The sequence below is a fragment of the Mesoplodon mirus genome (genome assembly GCF_964341445.2).
Source record: "Mesoplodon mirus genome assembly, chromosome: 19".
NCBI lineage: Eukaryota > Metazoa > Chordata > Mammalia > Artiodactyla > Ziphiidae > Mesoplodon > Mesoplodon mirus.
Genome location: NC_138995.1, coordinates 51,241,347 through 51,250,304, shown reverse-complemented (window position 1 = coordinate 51,250,304; position 8,958 = coordinate 51,241,347). Strand labels below are relative to the sequence as shown.

The 8,958-nt window shown below is 41.2% G+C and overlaps 1 pseudogene across 1 annotated transcript; it reads right to left on the bottom strand.

The window, feature by feature from the left end:
- Positions 1 to 5,528: 5,528 nt before the first annotated feature.
- Positions 5,529 to 6,069, bottom strand: LOC309794573 (eukaryotic translation initiation factor 1-like; annotated as a pseudogene). The gene has a single exon. The product of its transcript is annotated as a eukaryotic translation initiation factor 1-like (transcript).
- Between the last annotated feature and the right edge of the window lie 2,889 nt (positions 6,070 to 8,958).

Below are 8,958 nucleotides of genomic sequence, written 5' to 3'. Positions count from 1 at the left end.
AACCTCAGTCTTAGGAAATAATAATCATGAACAAAATGTTGGTAGAAATATGGACAGTAAAGACCATTCTGCTGCAGTCTTAGATGCAAATGAGGAACTTATTATTGGAAACTGGAGGAAAGGTCATTCTTTTTATAGTGGCAAAGAACATGGCTAAATTGTGTTTGTGTTCTAGTATTTTGTGGAAAGTAGATCTTCTGAGCAGTGAAATTTAATGTGTGGCTTTGCTCCTCCTGGCTGATTATAATGAAGTGCAAGAAGAGAGAAATGACTTAAAGATGGAGTTTTTGAAGCAGAGTGTAAAGATTTGGAAAATTCTTAGCTGAATAGATAGTGTTAAAGTGAGGGAATAGATTGGGAAAGAATAGCATCCTATAAGTTGGTTGGGAGACATGTGGGATGAAGCTGGGGACATTGAGCTCCTGAGTATAGAGTCTGCTTTACTAATGGAAGTGGCATCCCCACCCACAGTGGCAATGGCATTTCCACTTCCATTTGAAGGGATTAACCCCGCATTGCCTGAAGAAACCATGACCTCCCCTGAGGCAGTGGCCATGCAAGATGATGTTGATTATCCTCAGAAACCATCCCCATCACCCCATCTTTGTTTCTGGGCCTATCACTAGACTCAAATCCCAGCAGACTCCTAAAGGTGAAGTACAAAGTGTGACCCAGGAGGAGGTGTGCTACACTCCAAAAGAATTACTTGAGTTTTCTAATTTTTACAGGCAAATCTAGGGAACAAGTATGGGAATGGATACTAAGGATGTGGAATAATGGTGGAAGGAACATGATTGGAAATTTGGTGACAGTGAAATCTGGGAAAGAGATGTGTGGATAGGCCTCTCTGGGCAAAACATTTGAAGATATTTGTGTCCTGTATAAATACCCACTAAAGGGTGACCTCAGCAGAGGACTTCAATAATCAAGTGGATAGGATGGCCTGTTCTGTGGATAACAGTTTCTTTTCCCAGCTACCCCCATTATCATCCAGTGGGCTTAGGAACATAGTGGTAGCAGGGATGGACATTATGCATGGGCTCAGAAACATGGACTTCCACCCACCAGGGCCCACCTGACTGTGGCCACTGCTGGGTGCTCATTCTGCCAGCAGAGACAAGGACTGGATCCCTAATATAGCAGCATTCCCTGAGCGGTGTTCAACCAGCTACCTGGTGGCAGCTTGAGTACATTGTATCACTTACATTGTGGAAGGGGCAGCACTTTGTCCTTACTAGAATAGAGACTTACTCTGGATACAGATTTGCCATCCCTGCATGCAGTGCTTCTGCCAAAACTGCCATCCATGGACTTATATACATACAATGCCTTATCCACTGTCATGGTATTCCACACAGCATCGTCTCTGATCAAGGAACTCCTTTCACAGTAAAACAACTGCAGCAATGGGTACATGCTCATGCAATTCACTGGTCTTACCATGTTCTCCACCATCCTGAAGCAGCTGGCTTGATAGAATGGTGGCATGGCCTTTTGAAGACTCAGTTATAGATCCAGCTGGTGGCAGTACCTTGCAGGCTGAGTCTGGGTTCTCCAGAAGGCTGTATATGCTCTGAATCAGAATCCAATATGTGGTAGTTTCTTTAGTAGCCAGGATTCATGGATACAGGAGTCGAGGAATAGTGTGAGATAATAAAATTCAGTTGACCTTTGAACAACCCAGGGTTTAGGGGTGCCGATAACCCGTGCCATCAGAAATCTGCATACTGCTTTATAGTCGGCCCTCTGTATTTGTGTTTCTGCATCCGTGGATTCAACCAACCTTGGATTGTGTAGTACTGTGGCATTTATTGAAAAAAATCCATGTATAAGTGGACCCTCACAGTTCAAACCCATTCAAGGGTCAACTGTATATATGTTGGTCTCTGTCTAGTTCCTGGCCCAGAGCTCCTAAAACTCTGGTAATTTCCTACATGATAAGAACACTAGGAGCATCTCTTACTCTAATATTTGGTCTTTGACCCTGGCTCCTGACAAAGGGCTGTTGAAACCCTTGTAATTTCCTAGGTGACAGGAGTATCTTCTGTTCTAATGAGGCAACTCTGGGTGGGCTCCTTGATGGTTCTTGGATGAGGGCTGGTCTCCAGAAAGACTAAGGCATGACTAGAACGTTGGAAGTTTCAACCCTGCTCACCTTTCTCTTGAGAAGGGAGAAGAGCTGGAAATGGGGTTAATGATCCATCATGCCTCCATGATGAAACCTCCATAAAAATCCCCAAAATACAGTGTTCAAAGAACTTCCAGGTTGGTGACCACATCCACACTGGGAGGGTGACACCCAAATTCCACAAGGACAGAAGCTCCTGTGCTTGGGACCTCCCATACCTTACCCTGTGTTTCTCTTCATCTGGCCGTTCATCTGTATCCTTTTATCACATCCTTCAGTAAACTGGTAAGTATAAGTATTTTCTTGAGTTCCATGAGCTGCTCTAGCAAATTACTTGAAGCTGAGGAGGGGGTCGTGGGAACCTTGAATTTGTAGCCAAATCAGACAGAAGTTGTAACATGGGGACCTACTACTTGCAATTGACATCTGAAGTGGTGAGCAGCCTTGTGGGACTGAGCCCTTAACCTGTGTGTCTGACACTAAATTGTAGGACACCAGCTGAACCCCCCCCCCCGCCAAGCACCGCAGCCCCACCCCCGACATTTGGTGACCAGAAGTGTCAGAAGTGAAGTGTCAGAAGTGAAGTGTGTGAATAGTAAAGAAGATGCACAAGGAAGAAACACAGGGAAGAACTGTAGGTTTTCCTTTACAGGTGGAAATGGGAGTGGTAAAACTATTACCCCTAGTGACCCACTATCAAAATTTTTGCTTCCCATTCCCATGACTTTATGCCCTTCTGGGCTAGAGGTTTTAGTTCCAGAAGGAAGACTGCTTCCACCAGGTGGCACAATAATGATTCCAGTGAATTGGAAGTTCAGACTGCCACCTGGCCACCTTGGTCTCATACCTCTGAATCAACAGGCCAAGGAGAGTTACAGTGTTGGCTAGGATGATCGATCCTGACTACTGAGGGGAAATTGGACTACTGTCCCACGATGGAGGTAAGGAAGAATACAGCTGGAATACAAGAGATCACTTAGGGCATCTCTTATCACCATGGCCCTGTGACTAAGGTCAGTGGAAAACAACAACCCAATCCAGGCAGGACTACCAATGATCCAGACCCTTCAGGAATGAAAATTTGTGTCACTCCACCAGGTAAAGAAGCATGATCATGTGACTAGTTACAGAAATGAGGACTGTAATTGTCATGAGTATTCCTCCTTGTTTTGTTATGAACCTGTGTGTTTATGCTTATATTCGTTTCTTTCTTGATCCCGTACCTTGTAACTTTACATCGTAGTATTCAAGTATTGACTTTATATCATAGTATTTAATATTGTTAATTTTACATCATCATATTTAAATTACAGGGTACCTAGAAGAAGTGTAAAGATCACCCAAGGACTTTGCATCCTCTTCTGGGAAAAATTTACTGAGTCTTCTGTTGTACCCAGAATAGCTGTATCATGTTAGGTGAAATTATGACCTTGTTATTGTTTTTATTTGGAGATTAAGTATGGTTTAAGGAGAGCAGTATGAGTGCCAATTTGACAGTGTGCATTTGTAATAGTTAAATTTATGTGTCAGCTTGGCTGGATCAGAGGATGCCCAGATACCTAGCTAAACATTATTTCTAGGTGTGTCTGTGAGGATGTTTCCGAATGAGATCAGCATCTGAATCAGTGAGTTTGGTAAAGTGAGTTTGCCCTCTTCTACGTGGGTGGGCATTGTTCAATCCGTTGAGAGCCTGAATAGAACAAAAATGCAGAGGAAAGAAGAATTCTCCCCTCCCCTGTTTTCTGAGCTGAGACATCTCACCTCATCTTCTGCCCTCAGACTGGGATTTATTTACATCATTGGCTCCTCTCATTCTCAGGCCTTTGGACTGTTGACTGAATTACACCACTGGCTTTTCTGGGTCTCCATTTTGCAGATGGTAGATCATGGGATTTCTCAGCCACCATAATCATATAAGCCAATTCCTTAAAGCAAATCTCCTTTGATATCATATTGGTACTGTTTCTCTGAAGAACCCTAATACAGGCCTGGAGATTTCTTCTTCTGAAGATGGTAAATCATGGATTTAATTAATAGTTATCAGACTATTCATCTTGGATGAGTTTTCATAGTTTAAAATCCATGTCAGATAATTCCAATATCTGTTAACTTCCTGTTGATATCTGTTGATGTTTTGTCATCCATTGTGAGATTTTCCCTAGTTCTTGATAATGCGTGTGTGTGTGTGTGTGTGTAATTATTGTATCCTGGATATTTGGGGTTTTATTTTATGAGTCTCTGTTTCACACTTAAATCAAGTTCCTAGTTACTGCAAGGTCAGGGTAGTAGACAGGCTCCATGTACACACAGCATTTGAAGTTGTCCACCAGCTGGGAGGAAGACATAGGCAGGTTATACCTGGGACAGATTGGCAGTCAGGATTCTGCTCAAAACTCACAGCCTTAGCAGATTTCCATAGACTGTGTCATGGAGCTGCCTCATTACTGCTGGCACAGGATGGTGAGTTTTAGCTATCTGGCACATCTTCCACGAATAGTAGCACCTGCTTATATCAACAAGTACAAAACATCTTTATCTTGTATATTGTGATTCTTTTTGGCTAGGAATGGAAAGTGAAAATTTCAATTTTATCTAAATACCACTAAGATCTCTAAATTAGCATAACCCAATATTGATGGGAACCAAAATTTGTGGTGAGCCACAGAATATCTAGTCTGAGTTCCTTCTACCCTTGCTACCTGAACCTATCCATGTATAAAAGTTTATTGGAGAAATAGTACCATGTACTGATCTCTGGTTCAAGTAAATACATTTTACAGGATAGTGCCCCAACATCACATGGTATTCCTCTTAGCTGACAACATAATTGACTCTTTAGTAGTTCTTTCCACCATTGTATAATATCAGTTAATTCAGGAGATGTATACTTAAACCTAGTGAATCCATGGATTTTAGCTCATTGATTCACTTCTTTTGCTGTACAGTAAGTTCCATCGTCAAAATCAGTGTTGAGTGGGATAATATGATGAACAATACATTCAGTTTTGTGGAATTATAAGTGAGATAAGGCAAACCTATTTCAAGAATAAGGTGCCCAGTCCACTTCTTTGAAGGCTGTTTTTATGTAGTATAGAATTCTGGTTTGACATTTATATCAGCATATTGAAGACATCACTTAATGGTTTTTTTGGTTTTGTTTTGTTTTTGTTTTTTTTTTTGGTCCACACCCCGTGGCATGTGGAATCTTATTTCCCCTACCAGGGATCGAACCTGTGCCCCCTGCAGTGGAAGCGCAGTCTTAACCACTGGACTGCCAGGGAAGTCCCAGATTACTTAATTGTTATGGCTTTAGTTTTGTTGTTTTGGAGAAGTCAGTTCTCAGTCTTACTGTTACTTCTCACTACTTTTTTTTGGGGGGGGGCTCTTTTCAGTTTATTGCATGAAGGAGTTATACTAGTCCAAGTTAAAAGTAGACCCCAGATGGTTACATTATACAAGCTGTGAGGTTTTTAAACTTGTGACAAGGGCCAGAAAGGAAATTCTACACATTGCAAGGAAATCCTCACTTAAGCTTCAGTGAGCCAAACACACTTAAAACCCATGAACTGGTTGTCCTTATCCAGTTCAATCTCTGCGAGGAACTGGCATATGTTCTTGCACTGTTCACCCTGTAGCTGAATTACTTCTCTATATTCTGGATGCTCAATTACAGTACCATTTCAGGCAAATTTCTTCTCAAATGCCTTCACTAGTTTCTTTTTATCGTAATCAGCGATCCCTTGGACTGTAGTAAGGGTCTTCCTGCCATTTCTCCGTTGAATTCTTTTATCAATATAATCCTCAGTGCCGGCAGGAAGCAGATCATCTCCCTTACTTGCATCAGCAAAGGGGTCGAAAGAGTGGAGGTTCTGGATAGCAGACATACGATACAATTCCTTTTCCTCTGTGGAAACGGCCTGCGGAAGGCCGCGGCTGGAGAAAGCGGGTGCGGAGGACCGAGCATCGGGATCGAGGGGGCTCGAGGGGGAGGCTGCTGAGTCCATGGCAGCGGCTTAGTGATTCCTTCCTACTTTTGTTTTTTTAACTTATTTTATTTTTGGCTGCGTTGGGTCTTCGTTGCTGCGCGCGGGCTTTCTGTAGTTGCGGTGCGCGGGCTTCTCATTGTGGTGGCTTCTCTTGTTGCAGAGCACGGGCTCTAGGCTCGCGGGCTTCAGTAGTTGTGGCTCACGGGCTCTAAAGTACAGGCTCAGTAGTTGTGGCACAGGGGCTTAGTTGCTTCACGGCATGTGGGATCTTCCCGGATCAGGGCTTGAACCCGTGTCCCCTGCATTGGTAGGTGGATTCTTAGCCACTGCACCACCAGGGAAGCCCCATTCACTACTTTTTATAATTTCCTTTTTCTTTGGTTTTTCAACAGAGTTTTCTTTGTATTTATTCTTCTTGGCCTTTTGACAGCTTCTTTGAACTATGGCCCGATGGATTCAGTTTGGGACAGTTTTCAGGTCACATTTTGTCAGATATTCTTCTGCCCCTTTTCTCCCTCTGCGTCTTCAAATGTGTGTTTAAAGCCTGTTCATTGTATTTTACTTAGCCCTAAATTATTATCTCTATTTTAAAGTAAGATGATGAAATTGGCCCCCAAAACTAAATTGTCCAAGAGCACATGGTTAGTTATTGTGATAGCTGAGATTCACATCTGAGAAGTTTGACAAAGCCCATTAAAAAAATTATGATTGACTATCACCTCTCAATGTCATGCATTTTTTAATGCCTTCCATCTCAGTACTTCATCAGGAATATGATGAACTAACAGATCTGTGGAATATGCCATCACTATTGATGGCATGATATATCACCTTATTGGTGATAATAATTCATTTAATCTTTTATTAGGTATTTACATTTCTAACTTGTGCTTATTGTACATCATTCTTTGATATACATCCTTGTGCATGTATCACTGTGCATTTTATAACTCTTTCCCAATGACAGTTTCCTAGAAGTTATATTTCTGAATGACTATCAGGTATTTAGTAATTGCTAACAATATGGCAGGCCCTAGGCTAGTGTTTGAAGATTAGCATTAAAAGTGTAGTTGCTATCCTTCAGATCTTTATAATTGAGCAAGAAAAATGTAATCCTTACAGGAATAAATCTAAGGTAGGGAGTGATAAAGGCCTCCAGACTAAATTAAGATGATATACCTCTGAAGATATAGATGGAAGACATTCTAGCAAGCTGAAAATTAGTTTGAATTCATGGAATCTCTGGAAATGAATGGATTCATGCAGCAAGGTACATTTTTTATTACACTGATATTATATCTTTTACATTTTTTATTACACTGATGTTAGATGCAAAGTGAGATTATTAGTATAAGATGTTTCAACAGCTTTTGAAGAACATTATGGCTAGAAGGTCAGGAAGATATGAAGAAAAACAGCAATGAGACTTAATCAATACATTCATTACTCAGGAACTTCTAGCCATACTTTTCTACCCAGTAATCCAACACAGTTATACTTAGAAAACATAGATTTGTTCAGATATGTATTTGGAACACGAAGGGGTAAAGAAAAGTCATTCAGCATAAATACACTAGCTCTTATAAGAGTATCTTTAACTTTTCTACGAAATCAAGAGAAAGATATACTATCCTATGACCCTCAATGCCACTTCTTTTTTTTATATTATTTATTTATTTATTTATTTATTTATTTATTTTTGGCTGCATTGGGTCTTCATTGCTGTGCGCTGGCTTTCTCTAGTTGTGGCGAGCGGGGGCTATTCTTCGTTGTGGTGCGTGGGCTCCTCATTGTGGTGACTTCTCTTGTTGCAGAGCATAGGCTGTAGGCACGCGGGCTTCAGTAGCTGTGGCACGCAGGCTCAGTGGTTGTGGCGCGTGGGCTTAGTTGCTCCGCAGCATGTGGGATCTTCCCAGACCAGGGATCGAACCCGTGTCCCCTGCATTGGCAGGCGAATTCTTAACCACTGCGCCACCAGGGAAGTCCCAATGCCACTTCTAAGTATATATTCAAGAGAAATGATTACATTTATTCACAAAATTATATGGGTAAGGATGTTAATAGAAGCTTTGTTTATTTTAACCGAAAAATGTTACCAACCAAAATGCTCTAGCAGGATGCATAAGAAAATTGTACTACATAACAATATGAGAAAAGAAAGTACTGGTACATTTACATAGATGAGTCTTAAAGGTATTATGCTGAGTGAAGGAAGTCAGTCACAAAAGAGTATGTATTGTATGATTTCATTTATGTGAAGTTCAAAAGTAGGTAAAACTAACCAATTATGATAGAAGTCAGAATATTGGTCACCCAGGGGTTATAGACCGGGAAGGGGCATGACTGAAACTTGTATGTTAGAAAAACTCTGTATCTCAATCTGGGTGGTAGTCACCCTCCTGTACACATAAAATAATCAAGTTGTATACTTAAGATCAGTGTCTTTTACATACTTTATGTGTATTATACTTCAATTTAAATAATCCAGGGGAAGAAGGATGGGACCATTTAATAATAGACTCTTGATGTCTCCCTAGTGTAGATTAATGTGTGTGGCTCATAGACACCTGGCTCTTCAACAAAGCCTGCTAATTGATGGTTCTTAATCTCATAGCAGGGTCTGATGATTAGGACTAAAAGAGAAAAAAAGACAAAAATTTATTCATTTTTTGGCTGGATACAGTGGGCATGATTTCATCCTTCCCAGTCTGGATACTAAATGAGAGTGATGAGCCATGAGAATCTGAGAGTTGTAATGTAGGCTTAGAAGAATGCATGGTCTGTGCAGTTTTCTCACTTCAGATGTGGAAGATCAACCAGGTTCCAGAAACCTTAAAGGAGGTT